The following is a 17,154-nucleotide window of genomic DNA, read 5'->3' on the forward strand; positions in this document are numbered from 1 at the left end:
GGGGATCTTTCCCCCTAACATGCACACCAACTCACTTGATGGTACACATTATATACAGTAGAGTACTTGCATGTTCATAGTACATTACATATTTTCATTCACGCACTGGATTGGTTACAAGTTTTTATCTTTTAATGCAGATCAGTGTGTATCCTCAGATAGCACTACTGAAGTTTTTTACCAACTATGCATGCTCCCGAGGTGGGAGTTTGCCCTCTTTGGAGGGTGTGTGTGTGTTATTGGAGTTGGAGATCTCGATCTCCCATTACCACTATTACCTTTGTCCTACTTTCAACTAATTTTCTAAGGATTCAGCTTGTCTCCTCTTGTGGCCAGAACTTTTTCACTTGGGGGCTTCTTTCTGCATAATTTACATAATTATGTGTTCTTATCATTATCTGTTCTTTGTTTCCCAAGATTCACTCCTTGATTTGAAGTCCTTTCATTCATCTGTTTTGACAACTTGAGATGATGGGTACTTGAGAGGGTGAGTCATTTAACAACTGGAGGGGGTGGATCAGCTTGACCTAAACTTTGTGCATATTCTTGTTTAACTAAACCAGTTTGGTAATTCGGGAGTTTAGGCAACAGCAGGACCTCTCTCTAATTCCTGTCTGTTCTTAGTAGATCAGTGTCTTGTATGTACATATATAACAGGTAAATGCTATCTGCCTGTGTCAGATGTAAGACACTTGCCTTCCCCAAAAATTGTTATAAGGAGATATATTTGCGCTCAGGGTAATATTTCATGACCTTAAAAGCCAGCAAATTATACCAGAGACACTATAAAATATCCTAACTATATAATTTCATGCAATTCAATCAACATCACATAGTTTTCTGAACATAATAATTTATTTTCAAGTAGTAAATAATTAAAATCTATTAAAGAACACATTTAGATTTGGTTTAGTGCTTCCTTTACTTCCACACTCCAGCAAAGATTTAAGACATTCAAGTATCTTATTTCAACTCCATCATACTTGTGCTCCTTGTTTGACAGAAAATGCACTTTTCCTAAATACATTTTTCTTGTATCAACACTTACGATTGATTGAGAATCAACAGAACAGAACTGGCTGTCAAAGCCTCATGTCCTGTTGTGAGCCACAACTTTGACAGTTTCTGCTTTGAAAGTGTATCAGCTCTCCTTCAGAATCAGCAGTAAGTCTCACTAGCATCCTCAGTGTAGTAACACAGGGCCACATACTTTCCTTTACCTCTTCTGAACGTGTTAGGACGAGTCAGAATGCAAATCAAATTACACCTCCTGAGGGATGTAGTGGTTGGAGGATACATGCCCAAATAGGCTTCCAGGCACGCAACAGCCACAGCTGGTACTGCCGCCTTTTCCTTGCTATGGCACAGAAGGAACATTATCTGCTGGCAACAGAGGCCTAAAGGATGTCCTTGGGACATCCCCCAGAATGTGTTTCTTATTACAAGCTTGGTTGCTACCTGCATGAAGTCTTTTTGGTGTCTAGGATCAGAACCTTCCTTCTAACTAACTGAGATGGGCTTTCTGTGAGGTCCTGGAAGTGCAGGCAGTCTGTGTTTTTACAAAAATAATAAATTTGAATAGCTAACAGAAGAGCTCAAAAGACAGGTTGTTAGGTCTTCTTTTTCTTGAACCCTGAATAGATTAAGAAAAAGGGAGAGAGGAAAAAAAAGGTGTTCTACTCTACTGACTTGAAACGTATATGGCCATGAATTTCATGAGCTTACTAACGTGACTGTCATGTCTCTTACCCAAAAATCATCATTTGCATTTTCCATTTAAGAACTTGATATTCTTTATAAACTTACTTGAATTCTGTAAAGAGAGCTGACAGTTCCTAAAGAGAAAAAAAGCCACATTATTATTATGTCACTTCTAGAAATGCTAATGGCAGGATATGAAGGACAGCATAATTACAGTGTTGCTCTAGCAATTCTTCAGTTAAGGTTTTCTTAGTACTTTAATTATAAACTACTTATTTCAGCAGTTTAACTTTCTAAATTCTCAGTCAAACACCCTTTGGATTTGATTTGCACTTTGTGGTCTTTGTTGGTGTAAAAAGAGCCTCCTCCAGTTAAAGTCAAAGTCTCATGCAGTCAGGAGCATCCACCTCTGTGGAGCACTGCTGGGCTGGAAAAGAAGGACCAAAGGGAGAGCTGGCTTTTTCTGCATAAGAACCAAACTGTTGTTGAGAAGTAGGTGCACTGAAGTAAACAGGAGTGATAAAACCCTCAGAAGAGAAGTCAGGAAGAGAGTTAGGCGTATATAAAGTAAATTTGACAGGCCAAGCGAGAAGCTGCAAAATATGTAAATGAAATCAGATAAGGTCAAAGCCCAGCAGAAAAAAGAGAATTCTGCAGCTCTCTAGCCAGCATCTTAGCGACCTGCTACCTCAGCGTATCTGAACTCTGGGAAGGAAACTTAACACAAGGAAAGAACAAAACCTTTGAAAGAGCATATTCTTAAATGCTTGTCCACCAGACACAGGTCTCCATATTCTACAAAATGATTTTTCAATTGTTGAATCCATTCTCAAAGCTGTTGTCGGGGAAATTTGCTTTTCAGGTAATGAATACTTGAACTCCATTGGGATTTATGTGCAATGCTTGAAACTCATGCCTAGGTGAATTTATGAATAAAAGCTGACTTATTCTGTGATCAAATATTTTCCTGCAGCGGGGCCAAGAGAAGGGACAGATAGTTCTGTTAAGCTCCTTAAGAAAGAAATCTGAAAGCAGATCACATCATTTGAACAGCACTGCAAACTTCTCAAAATTGTAAAGCACAAATCCAGTGATTAGCAGGACTTCTTTATTCAGAGAACAGCAATCTGAGAAACCTGATCTGTAAAGCCTCAAAGATCTCATTAGGAGCTTGTAATCCTTAGTTTATTTATTTACTGTTACAAGTGTACACTGATAGTTTTGCCTTGAAAGCTACCACTGCTTGTCCTTGGTGGGGAAGAACACAAAGGACGGAGTATTAACTTTTGTGATAAGACAGTGTGTTGTGATTAATTTCAAAAGTGATGGCAAGAAAGCTGGGGAGTGGGATTGAGGGAGGGGAGCAAACGCATGCAATTCTGGAATAGTTTGCAACAGTTATTTCCTTGATTTCCTCTCATTACTGACTGTTGACAAATCTTTCCTTCCCTCCTCCCTTGCTTACCCATCTTTCTAGTTCAAGCAAAGGCTTTGGGAAAGTGGAAGCTCTCTGAACAGTTTCAAATACCTCTTTTCCTTAAAAACCATTCTCCTTGCTCCTTGACAAGGGAGGTAAAGCTGGGTTCATTCTGAGAAACCACAGAATTCAAGGGAAGCAGATTGGTTTTGGTAACTGTATCAGTTTTGGTAACATTCATTTTTGTGGGACTGTGCTACAGCTGGTTTTTGTTTTGTTGGTTTTTTTCCCCCCCTTCATTCTCCTGCTGTGAGATGTGGTGCTTTACTGACGAAATGGGAGTGCAATGTGCATGCCTGTGTGTGAGGAAGTAGCCAGCATTCAAAAAATCTTAACAAAGATTTATGAGGCAAATTATGTTGTTTGTTAAATACCCAGATGGAAAACCAGAAACTCTAGACACGGTGAGTAGTGAGGGTATCAGCAAAAAAGCTGTGATTCAGACAAATAGAATGCCTCATGATTTAATTTAAAATGAAAGTGTTCCCTTTCATGAATAACAAAAGGGTGTTTTGTGTTGTGTGTCCCCCCCACGCCCCCGTTGACACTCTTCCTGAAGACAAGTCCTGTATTCTCCATTTTTGTTCCTTCGCTACTGATATAGGAGATACATAGGTGGCTTAGTGAGGGGCAATACCTAGTGAATCTGTAACTGATAATAGAAAGAGTATTCTGCCACAAATTACTGCAATGCAGTTGATTTCAGTTTAGGAATTAGTTGTCCTGGGGAGAAAGCTTGGGGAGCTGGGACTTTGTATCAATAGAGAGCTTCCCAGGCTAGTAGAAGCCTGCATGCAGTACAGGGTGTAAAAATGTTAAATCCCTCCCTCCTCTCCTCTCTTCCCTAGACCTTCAGGTCCTCACAGGCTTACAAGGCTGACAGCACTGGCATTCATCCTGGGCAGAGGAAGGCAGGCTGCTAGCTAACAGGGAGGCAGAGCCATCCCAGTTCCTCCAGCTATCTGCGGCTGAGGCAGTGGAGCTGATCTGCCAGTGCTGCCCCAGGCTCACATGGGCAGGAAACAGGGGCAGAGGCATAGGGAGCACTGAGCAGAGACACCACGGCAGTATCAGCACCTATTAATTTTCTAATTACGTGATACTGAATATTTTTTGATTCACGATACCGCTGTGTCAGCAGAGTGTTGCCTATCACTAAGGTTGTTATGCTGTGACTCACTGTTGTCTCATAAAGCAGAAGGGAGCTGAAAGGCAGTGTTATCTGAAAATGTTTCATTTCCAACATTTCGTTTTCAGCAACATTGTCAATGTTTCTGAAAATGATGTTATCCTTCAGTTCAAAGGTTTTGCTTTTAAACACTGCTTGTTGCATCTCAAATAAAAATGACATTCACTAGCATGCAGGCCTTTAAGCAACGAAGATGCTTCTGGAAATGTTGACCTACTGCTTTTATGTACTAATAAGAACTCATAATGTTGTCTTTGTAGGTATTCCATCTGTTTAGGGGAATCAAGCTGCAGAAAGACTGCTTAGGTTTGAGCATTTCTGTTCCAGTGTTGCAATGGCCAGTAAAACCAGCAGGTAAACATGTCTGTTTGGTAGTCTTGACCAGCAGTGAAAGGTGGGTAAACTGCATTTATCATTGACCTGTCTGCACATGTTCTGCTCCCTGATACGGACAATGATGTTAGGACTGGGTGTACTACATCTCAAGTAAACAGAAAACTGAAAAAATAAAAAGTAAACAAGTGCCATTGCAGGTAGGAGGTGTTACTAGTCCAGACAGAGTCGGTGGCTTTTTTTGGCTCTTTTTCTCTGTGAATTGAATACAGGGTGCTTAGCACATATGGAGTTACCCACAAGTTTACAGTATGTGGGCGGCAAATGAGAGCCTGCTGCTGTATTTTATTACTGCTGTGTGCTGTGTGTTTTCTCGATGGTATCTACTTTTACCTAATCTTAGCTATTAAATAACACTACCATCAGTTAACAAGACCTTTTTAGAAGGCAGAATGGAATGGCAATTTGGTATAACGCAGATGACTCTTCTAAAGTTGTTTTCTTTCTCTCTCTTTACCCCTGAGGGAAATGTCCAGCATGAGTAGAAAAAATCAAAGTACTTTTCATTTGATGAATACATGCTTATTGCCCCATTGTTTCACTCTGCTGTAATTCAAAGTGAGAGATCTGAAATTCTTTAACAAAATAGAATTTTTTTAAAATGTGATTTTTTAAAAAGCTTGGGTATGCAGCATTAAGTACCCAAATATACCCTGATAAAGTTTCTTAATCTTCAGAGTGCAGTGGTATGAGGACACTAATGGAGCAGATTCTCTGTTACTAAGAGGAAAAAAGGCTGAGAACTTTCCTCCTTGTGTGATGCAGGTGAAAGTGTTACAATACAAGCTGCAGTAAAGGACAAGAGTAGAGATAAATGCAGCATTTGAGAGAGAAGGAAAGGCATTATAAAAAAGACCTGAATCACCTAGTGATGTGTTTGTTCAGCAGAGCTTTTAAAAAGTGCACTAATGGCCCATTTTATCTATCACCCAAGTCAATGGAAAACGCCCATTGACTTAAATAGGCATTGGATGAAGTGCTGCGCTTTTAGGAATAATTATACTTGGTATGCTGAGCTTCCTAGTATTTCTTTTCAGGCTGAATGCTGCTCTTTCCATGATGTGCCCTGACTTCAAACAAACAAACAAGCAGTCCCTTTTTCCTGCCTATGCAAACTGAAGCCATAGCGCTCCTGCTACTACTTCCAATTCAGCGCAGATGTTGAAGAAGCTTTTTAGATCAAAGCAGTAGTCTAGACCCAGAAAACACTGCTGGATGGGAAAACCATATGTGAAATGTGTCTTTGTTGCATATAGTCTTTGCTGGATGGCTGGAGCACAGCTGGTGGGTTTGGAAACCGTTTGACCTCTGAAGGTGTGTTTCACTTCTTGCCCTCAGGCCATGATGCTATTTAGTCCATGAAATGTCATAATCCACACTTCCCAAGGAATATCTTTTAAGCATGCTGGCAGGAAGGGTGGCCACTATTCAGTGCAGTGCACTACACCCTCACCTACTGTTTTGCTAAACTGTTTGAGCCATTACTTGATTTTGTCCCTTTGTGGTAGGACTGCTGCTAGTTTTCTTTGTTACTATTGCCCAGGATGCTCTGTAAAAAACTACATGGTATTACAATAATAGTAATAATAATTGAAAAATCCTAGTGCAAATTCTTGCCATCCTCTTGTGTCAGCTAAACGCATGGATGAAAATAAAAAGCATAAGCCGATTCTGGATGGCACGAATTAAGGCACAAGACACATCCCACAGTTTAGCATTCACTTTGTAAGTTAGTAAAGGTACCATCTCACCTCATGTAGACAATGAAAAACACAATGAAGAGTATGTGACTAAGTACAATAGGGATATCTTATCGATGTAGAAAAGGAGCTGTTTAGACTTTGAGTGTTAGAAGGTTTGTGCATTATCTGTGATGATCTCTTAGCAAAGTATTAGTACCCACACTATACTGCCTTTTGGGAGTGTGAGTTTTATTAGTTTTTATGTTTACGTCAGCTGAGGACTAGATAAGAACAGAAACTGAACTACTTATTCCTCTTCTCTGTTTTGAACATACCTCTTTCTTAGAAACACAACGCTTCTACCATAAATAACACAGAGAAGCAAACTAATAGCTGAATGAATTATAGAGTCATAGATTCACAGAATAATTTAGGTCAAAAGGGATCTCTAGAGCTCACCTGGTCCAACACCACAGATATCTGGTTCAGAACTGCTTTTTCTGTCTCTTGGTAGGAAATAGAGTCCCATGGCTCACTAGGAATGTCTCTCTACATACTTACATTTCAAAACCAGAAGAAAAATCAAGTTTATGATTTAGAAAAAAACAGTTTAGAGCCACCATACAAAAATTTAAATGATTATTCTATGTGCAAAATAGAGGTGGAAGGTTTCCTTACACTTGCTAGGAAAAAAACAACCAGCTGAGAATATCTTTTTTGTTCTTATTTTCAAGATGGAAAGCTTGAGGCACAATGGGTTATTTATAGTGACAGATTGGCACTTAAACAAATAAGCTGACCATAGATTCCTAGCTTGGAGATGAGTTACTGCAAATAAGCAAAGTGAATATAATAATAATAAAATAAGTGAAATATCTAAATACAGAAAATCCTTGTGAAGTGCTCTGCAAAGGTATGTGGTAAAAGAAACCAGCACAGTTGTGTTCAGAGGTGAACCTGATAGCAAAGAGACTAAAATCACATTTTTTAACCAGTTTGAACCCAAGGACCTCAAAGCTCTTTGTTCTCAAATAAAAGATTAATTAACCTTGGCCATCTCTCCAAAGCTGATGTGGAATGGGCCAGTCATTGGCTGGCAACATTACACAGGATCGGGAAATGAAGCAGTGAATATCATCATGAACTGAAAAAACTGTCATATTAAGATAGGCAGGGTATTATTATGTGCTATGCAATTTGGCCAGCATGTCTGGTTTACTTCAGCCAATATTGTGATGGCTTCTTTGCAAACATTCAGAGATCCTGTTTTACAGATCACCTCTGCTAGTGACTTTCTGGCCACCCTTGGTGCTCCGCTCGTACTGTTCTGTTCCTGAGTCAGGCAGAAACAGGTTTCTTGCACAACTTCCTGAAGCACAAAGATGGCACTTAAAAAGCCTATGAAGCAAAACAAAATAACCTTTGCTGATTTTACCACCAAATACTGCCTAACAAGGCTCTGATACTTGGCTTCTCTGAGCCATCAAAACTCCATTGAGCCTGACACAGGTGGCCAAGAGAGGCATGCAGCTATGTGGAGTCTTGAAATGACATGAAAATGCCTCAACTGTTAGCAGTTCAAAGAGAGCAGCCTACTCTTTGAAATATTACATACTGTAACGAGAGTTTGAAATTACTTTCTCTGAGTCTTCTCTCGTCCCTCCTCCCTTTCAGGCAGAGATGTGCTGAGTTCTTAGGCACAAGCAGCATTTCTTAACCTGTTTTAGAAGAGGTTGCTTTGATGTCCCTCCTTATGTTCTGCTGTGAGAAATTAAAGAGAAACACTATTGTTGCTTTACAAAAGAAGAAACAAATACCTTCATATCTGAAGATAAAGCAAGCTAGCATTAGCAGAGTAATTGTGTACAGGTATGTCAGAAATAAAAAAACTCACGTTATTGCCTTGTTTATAGGTGACTGTTGCAAAGGAGACGTCTGCATCTGCCTTCCCCAGTTTATATGTTATTAGAGGGATTTAAAAAACGTTAATTGTTCCAAGTCCAATGGCAGCTTCGGAGGGGGTCTTTGCCACCATCTATTGGTGAACTAGGAGAAAAGGCAGCCTGAGCTGACCTTGCTAATGTTCCCTCCTGTATCAGTGCAAGATTTTGCCCCATGTTGAGGTTTTGGGGTAAAAATTTTTTTTTTTTCTTCTTGTTCTGGGACAAAGGGCTGTAGTTATGCCCTCTGAGCATAACTCTGAGCAAATCTTAACAGCTGGCCTGTGATCCCACACACCTCTCAATGGGGAAGAATGGAGCTCTTAAGTTGCAGAGAAGAATGTCTTTCTTATGTCAAGTCTCTAGTTAATTCATGTCTTCCTGGTTTCTGGCAATGGAATTGGGCCTATTTTCTTCGCTGGTTTCAAGAAAAATCACAGCGATACTTGAACAGAGCCCCATTGCTGCTGCCAAATCTTGGAGGAGTGCTATAATTGCTAGCATTTCTGCACAGTCCAGTGAGAGGGGCATCTGTGAAACGACGTCCCTTACAATAAAATGTTTGCAGACTCAACCTATGCCCCTAAAAAAGCAGGCAAGAAGATAAGTGAAGGGAGCAAACGTCAGCAACTGAGCAAAAAAAGTAAACCTTTAAAGATGTCTCTAGATATGAAATGAGTCTGTTTTATTGGATTCATCAACACTTGCTTGCATATGCATATCCCTCATGAATAAAGCTTTTGTAATGCAGGCTCCAAAATGATTCAGGTAGTCAGTGACAGCAATGAATGAGCACAGAGACAGTTTAAAGAGATTGCTTAGTTTTCAAATCAACAAATTGCTGTGGTTCTACTTAATCCATCAAAAAAGGAAAAGAGAACAATCTGGCAGCCAGGCAGGAAGATATAATAGTAAAGGACATAATGTTCCAGCTATTTTAGGACCCATTTACACTATGAAACTGGTGGCATTAGAGAACAGTTGTTGAACACATTTGAGGAACAGCTGTGTTATTGCTGAAGTGTAAAGAGTAAAGTGTGTATAGACCTGTAGGGGTGCTCAAAAAGAATAGTTTGAGGGGCGGGAGGGGGCTTCTGTTCAGCTTCAAGCCATATTCTTACTCAATTTCACTACAAGTAAAGAAGGACTACAGAGTGAAATGACTTCACGAACACTCTTTTATTTCCATGAAAATGGCAGCAATTATATATTAACTCTGACAGCTGTATCAGTCTTTCTTAGATAAGACTAAGTAACATGGATCAAACAAGTGCCTTCAGTGTTCATTCATCAGACAGATATTCTGGTCATTGTTTAGGTATATCTGTTCCTTGAATAAGACGCTTACTTCCCCCCCTCCTTTCTCTTGGTGGGGTTGCCATTCTGCTTATGCTTCAGACTGGACCTGCCACAGAGATATAAACTGAGAGTAAAGAAATGCATCTCGTCACAAGTTGCTATGAGAAAAACTTTCATAGTCATTGCAAGGTAACTTTTATTCTCCTAGAAAAGATTTTGTTCATTGTTTCACTCACTTACCAAAGCCTCCCTGCCAAACCAGACCTGCATGATGTGTTCAAAGTCTGCATATATTAAATTATTTTTGGATTAATAACGGAAGTAGAAGAATGTATTACTTTGCAGCAATTTTAGTATGTGTCTCATTGGCTTATCTATCTGTTTGCAATCATATACATGTGCAGATGTTGGAGAATTATTTGCTGTAGCCAGAGAACAGTGAGTGGCTTGTGACGGTAGCTCAGGTCTGCTGGAGTGCAAGGGCTCTTGGAAATATTTTCAGGAATACTGGGTTGAATGATCTCTGCTTTTCCTCCTGTCTCAGTATGAGAGATAAAACTGCCATCTCTCTATTGTTACATCTGAAAATTGATTTATTTCCCTTTTTGGATTATTGGCAATTTTTGAAAATAACAGTTAAAGTAACGTCATTGACTGCATGCTGCTGAAGCATGGGAAGTGTAGCATTGACCTGGAAGTTACTCAGTAGCTGCTTCTTGTAGTTAGGGTTTCTTCTGTGTATGTGGATAGCACAGTTGCTTGCACTAATTGTGTGTAGGCGTATTGCACATTTGCTACTCTGCTATGTGAATAAATGTCCAATTTACATAAACAATGGTGTCATTTGCATATGTGGATGAGGATTCAAATCTACACAGGAACTGAACTTCAATTTATGAAGATCAGAGCAGGCGTTCCATCTCTGTTTAGTCTATATTGAGACAGCCAAAATGCCACTACAACTGAATCTTGACTCATATTTCCTGTATTAATGACTATGCAGTATAGGCCAATTTATATCTGCCTTTTATTATTTGTAGTGATTTGAATGTCTTTACATTAGATTATGGTTTTAAATTCAATATGTTCTTACTGTGCTAGAAATTCAAAACACAAACACAGTTCTTATTCCTGAAAACCAACAGATGAAGGAGAAACAAAACAAGAGAAAGAACCTACCTGTCAAAGTGTGTAGGAAGAGGGAAACAAGCAGTATATATGTGAAGAAACACAACAGATTTTAAGATGTATCTTTTTAAGAACACGTGTGGTTGTAGCACTAACACAGGCAAAGAATCTTTGCGGGATTATTATGGCATTATTCCTTCAAATTTACCATTCTTCACCCTCTTTGCAGTATCACACCTTTCCTCACTTTGAAAACTATGGTGAAGAAAGCATTTAGTGCCCGAACAACGTGTGGGACAGACTTGGAGGGCATGCTTGCTTTTATACTGGAGAATCACAGGCACTCATTTTCTGTTTCTCACAGATACTGTTTGCTCTACTCTTCTTCTGGGGAAGGCAAAGAATTTAGCATTCCCTGGCGGTTGTGGCCCTCTGGATTTGCTATGGTCATATTTATCTAGTGTGGGTAAATATATTTGGTTTAGCAAAAGAAATCAGAATAAAGCATGGGATACTTGTCTCTTTCCAACAGCCCCTCTCACAGATGTTCCTATGGGAAGAATAAATTCTGCCTGGATAAATTAAATTGGACCTACTGTAATTTAAATTATAATAGCAGTATTTTCAGTAGTATTATTGTTACAGTGAGGTTACAGAATTGACAGATAATGGAAGAACGATTGAGATCATCTACCTGGACTTGTGCAAAGGTTTTGACACTGTCCCACACAACATCCTTGTCTCTAAACTGGAAAGACATGGATTTGATGGGTGGAACACTTGGTGAATAAGGAGTTGGCTGGAGGGTCGTACTCCAAGAGCTGTGGTCAACGGCTCAGTGCCCAAGTGGAAACCAGTGATGAGTAGCGTTCCTCAGCATCTTTGTGGGCGACACAGATAGTGGGATCGAGTGTGCCCTCAGCAGCTTTGCTGACAACACTGAGCTGTGTGGTGCAGTCAATGTGCTGGAGGGAAGGGATGCCATCCAGAGGGGCCTTGGCAGGCTGGGGGGGTGGGCCTGTACAAACCTCATGGAGTTCAACAAGGGCAAGCACAAGGTCCTGCACCTGGGTCAGGGGCAACCAACCCTCGGGATCAATACAGGCTGGGAGGAGAATCTATTGAGAGCAGCCCTGAGGAGAAGGACTTGGGGGTGTTGGTGGATGAGAAGCTCAACATGACCTGGCAATGTGCACTTGCAGCCCAGCAAGCCAACCGTACCCTGGTCTGCATCAAAAGAAGCGTGGCCATCAGGTCTGTGGAGACGATTCTCCCCTGTTGCTCTCGTGAGACCCCACCTGGAGTACCGCGTTCAGCTCTGGGGGCCCCAGCATAAGAAAGACGTGGACCTGATGGAGTGAGTCCAGAGGAGGGCCTCAAAGATGATCACAGGGCTGGAGCCCATCTCCTATGAAGACAGGCTGAGAGAGTTGGGGTTGTTCAGCCTGCAGAAGCAAAGGCTCTGAGAAGACCTTATAGCAGCCTTCCAGCACCTAGAGGGGGCTTATAAGAAAGATGGGGATAGACTTTTTTAGCAGGGGCTGTAGCGATAGGACAAGGGGCAGTGGCTTTAAACTACAAGGGGATATATTTAGGATAGATATAAGGAAGAAATTCTTTACAATGAGAGTGGTGAGACGCTGGAACAGGTTTTCCAGAGCAGCTGTGGATGCCCCATCCCTGGAAGTGTTCCAGGCCAGGCTGGATGGGGCTTTGAGCAACCTGGTCTGGTGGAAGGTGTCCCTGCCCATGGCAGGGGGATTGGAAACAGGTCATCTTTAAGGTCCCTTCCAACCCAAACCATTATATGGTTCTATGATTCTGTGACTGTCATTGCAGAAATACTCTGGCTTTACTATGCCTAAATCTGGGGATTTCTAGCCTTCCTACACTTATGTAAGTAATTGTTATGGGCAAACTTTGTGGTGCCTGAATGGTTCCCATTGTTGACAAAACTTTAAAATAAATCTGTATGGTGACTTTAGTTTGTTTTTGTTGTCTTAAAAAAAATGTTTTTGGCAAAACACTTGAAAATGGAACATTTAATTTGAATAAGTTATATTTTAGATTTGTAAATATTTCCTTGTTGGCTCATAATTTGTTTCGTTCATAATAGGACTATGACAGCCTCATCCTATGTGAGAGATGTCTTTAATGACAGAAGAGAAAATCCAGCTAGGGAGCACAATGTGCAGGGGATAATCAGAACATTCAGCAGCCAGTGTATGACTTCCATGAAGTGTTGTAATAAAACATGTAAATAAAATAGTTAGGTTTTCATATGTAAACCAAATATGGAGATCTTTCCAGCTTTATGATTTTTTTTGTTTTATTTTGCACATGAAATATTTTCTAAGACAGTAAATTGTTTAGTAAAGATGCTGTGTAGCTGCTAAAAGATGATTAGCATCACAAAAACTACATCTAGGAATTGGAAGAGATTTGAAATGAGAACTGAGAGAATCTTATCAAAACTTGATTCCTAATTTTATTCATTATTTAGGGGTCTTTTAGTAGCAACAACATGTAAAATTCCTTTTCCTTGCAAGGGTCTAGTGACTTTTCCTGGGTTTTCTACGGTCTTTGCAGGTTTCTTAGGAACTCCAAAACAGTATTGTTCATTTTTCAGTCTGTGGGATGTCCTCTCATCCTCCACAGACCCTCTAAGGACTTCAGCTCAATCTAGATCTTCTTCGTCTGATATAACCTCTTTGAAAAACTATGTTTAATTCTGGACATATGAATGATATATAATTATTGAGACAACATTAAAACTATAGGAAGCTTAAAACTTATCAGCAGTCCAGTTATTCATGGAAATTCACCTGATCTGAGACATCCTACTGGGAAAGGTGCCTGGGGAAATCATAGCAGAAAACTGAATCAAAATAATGTTCTAAAGTAGAGGTGCCTCTCTGACCAGCAAGGGAAGGATTAGAAAACAAACTAGGGTTTTGGTGCCATCTAAGTGAAATTAATCAAACCTTTTTAATTCAGAGGGTTTTATTCTTGTTACAAGTTGCCTTGTTCAACTGAAGCTTCCCCACACCGTAGCTCCTGACAGTTCTAGCCTTGACGTTTCTAATAATGCTTTCAATACCTCTTGAAAATTCCTGTAAGAGAGGATTTATGTGACGAGTTAATCAAAGCAGACTATACAGCAATGTGTTTTCATCCCAGATAAATATCCATGTTCCATTACCAAAGTTGATAAAATATTTGATGGACAGCAGTGACCTGCTGCCTACTGTTCCTATGCTACTGGATATTTATTTTTTTACATTCAGAAATGCATGGGCAGGTTATATATTTGGATTTCTTCCTAATCTTGCAGCTGATTGCCTAAAACCTCCCATCTGTGGCTTACACTGGTTGAGTGTAGAAGCACTTGCTTTGATAAAATAGATGCTGCAGTGATTCAATGTAAATGATTTTTGTATGCAGACTGTTTCTGTGGGGCTGCTGGCACTAAGTTCTCATGAAAAGCACATGTCTGGCAGAACTGTCATAACCCAAAGAAACAAGTCTGTAGGTGATGAGGAACAACGTGTGATGAATAGCAAAATCTCATTCTAAGGTAAGGCTCACTTGGAGAATGGTGGCTATCTATCCAAGCCAGGCAGCTGCAGACTGAGAGATACAAACCCAAATTACTTTCACAACCAGCTGGGCCAGGGTGTCTCCCACTATATAAATGTTGCAACATTGCACAATGTAAATCAGGAAAGAGACTAGCACACTAAATCCACTGTCCTCTAAAATAGCAGCTGTTGCCCCTCTTTCTTCTTGCTACCCCAGCTGATTTATCTGCAGTACTCTCAAGTATTCACTCTGAATTGGGATGCTGAGAACTAAAGGCATTTATTGCCACTGAAGTGAAACAGAAGATTTCAGCAGTTGCCCTGATTAACAAAAAAAAAAAAAAAAAAAGGAACAGTTAATAGTGTAACCAGTAAAGCAATGTAACCACACATGACTTTCAGAAATGTTATTTAGGTTATGGCAGTATTTGCCTGGCTTCTTCTATAATCTCTCCTTAAATTATGGAAACAGGGAAAAGAAAGATAACTGAAAATTTCCCAAGTGTGATGCCTCAGGCTTTGCCTCAAGTCCCAGGGTACTACTCATCCATCTGCTTTTTGCAAGAGAAATGATGGTTTGTGTTTGCCACAGGGAACTATTTTACAAGGCTTGGCACCAGTGATACCAACTGCAAATAAGGGTCATTAGCAGTGTAGCAAGAAGTACCCTTCAGTACTGGGTTTCCTAAAAATGCCTGCAGGTCTGCAGGGATCATCATCCTGCTGAAATTTTTACTATCATCTGCTCAGTTTAATGGTTTTCCCCCAGGCCACCTTGTAGCCAACTTCAGACAAACTTAGACGGCCAAACAAGGCCAAGCAAGAGTTAAGGCCGTACTGTTGCCTGCCAATATGGAAGGAAATGTTACAAACACACAGAAAAATCCAGTTAGTCTTAATAAGTAGGTAGCCGTGCTTATTCTTTTTCAGCCAGAACCTAAACGTGTCTGTGTTCTGGGCAGCCTTCCTCCAACGTCATTTCCCACTTATTTTCACTGCTTCAACTTCAAAGTTTGCACTGAGTAGCCAACAGGACTCTCCCTCCTCTGTAGGAACTTAATCTCCTTCTCTTTCTTTTTTGAAAACTTTAGTGTCTTCTGTCACCCATGGTCCATGTCTTTGAGAGTTGAGGATTTGAATAAAAATGTGAGGGCTTGATGGCTTTATCTGGAGGCAGGCATTGAGGGCTAGCCTGCTGGCTAGCTACTCTTGTCCAGGGTGGGCTGAGGAATTTGTACTTCAATATCCAGCTGGAGCTATTAATGTCACATATCTAATGTTACAGAAGGGGTGATTTACACATACATTCTCTAAGTTCACGGTCTTCAGTAAAATACCAGCTTTCAAAGGATATTTACACATGACACATCAATGATGACAGTTATTGTAGAAAGAGAAGTAGTGCAATATGCACCGCCCACATTTGCCTTTAGTGTTTGTGCCTTCAGTGTTACACAGTCCATCTTCCACCCATTAGTTAGAGCCTCTGATTACATTTCCTCAGGGCTTACTTCGGAGAACAGCAGCTTCATCTAGCCAGGACCTTTTGCAGAGACCTATCAGTAGAGGTGCTTGATGGAATTAGTACACCATCTTTGCTCTCGGTTGGGTTACTCCCTTCTGCAGACAGTGTCACCCTTTAGTGAGACCTGATGATTACTGCCCTCAACCCTGTACTGAATGGTGGCTGGAATCACTTTTCACTACGACCATCTCTATTTAATTAATTAATCTTTGGATTTATTTGGACTACTAGCACTGTTCCCCTGGACTTCTAGCTACCCCACCTGCACCCCCACCCCATTTGCAGGGTCTTTCCCTGTGCTACACAAATTACAAATCCTTTCAGCAGCAATATTAGTTACAGTCTTCCTTCATCATTCTGTTCACTCTTTGCACTACCTTTCTAAGAGTTAAATTAATCAGGGAATTAATTTTATGCCAGTTTTCTATAGAAAGCCCTCAGTAATGGACTAACCAAATAATTAAAGTGTTAACATGTGTCTTTATAGTATTAGATCTAACAAAATGTTTGAGATGTGGGATGTATAAGTGATTTTAACCTCTTGGGAAGTGCAGTATTCACTCAAGTATATGCTGATTTTAGAGTCTTGTCTTATGAACTGGAAATTTAAATACAGCTTGAAAAGACCTCCTACTGAATTTATTGACCTGTTGTTAGGAGTTTGACATGAGGGAGATCACCTCCAATTAACTTGGAAATTAAAAGCTGTTCCTAACATTTTAGATCATGAAACTTTATGCAACCTTCTTAAAACACACTGGAAGGGTTTAATTGTGCACTGCAAGCTAAGGTTTGCAAGATTGGATTTTTTAATAATAAATCCTTCAAGGTAGAGATTTTATGTTTAAATTATATACTTGTACATGAAAGGTGTTTCAAAACAATCTAGAATGTGAATTTAAAGCATGCCAGCTACTTTTGCACAAACTTTTCATGTCACCACTCTTAATCCAAACAGAGGATCTTTCTGAAATTGCCTCAAACTAGTTTGGGAGCAGATTAGTATAAGGCATCCTTAGTGGGGGGAATTAAAGCAAGTATAGAAGAGGAGTTACCATGGAGTTGCTTTTGCTGAGAAACTCTTGCCAGGCTGTTTTCCCACATTGATGCAGCTCATCACAGCAGGGTCTTGATATTGACTGGAGCTTTTCTCTGCTGCTGCACCACATAAGCGTTTATGACAGCACTTCAGACTACTGAGTTATCTGAACTCTTTATAGGTGCACTCCTTTTCCAAAA

This window comes from Falco rusticolus, chromosome 4 (assembly GCF_015220075.1).
Source record: "Falco rusticolus isolate bFalRus1 chromosome 4, bFalRus1.pri, whole genome shotgun sequence".
Lineage (NCBI taxonomy): Eukaryota > Metazoa > Chordata > Aves > Falconiformes > Falconidae > Falco > Falco rusticolus.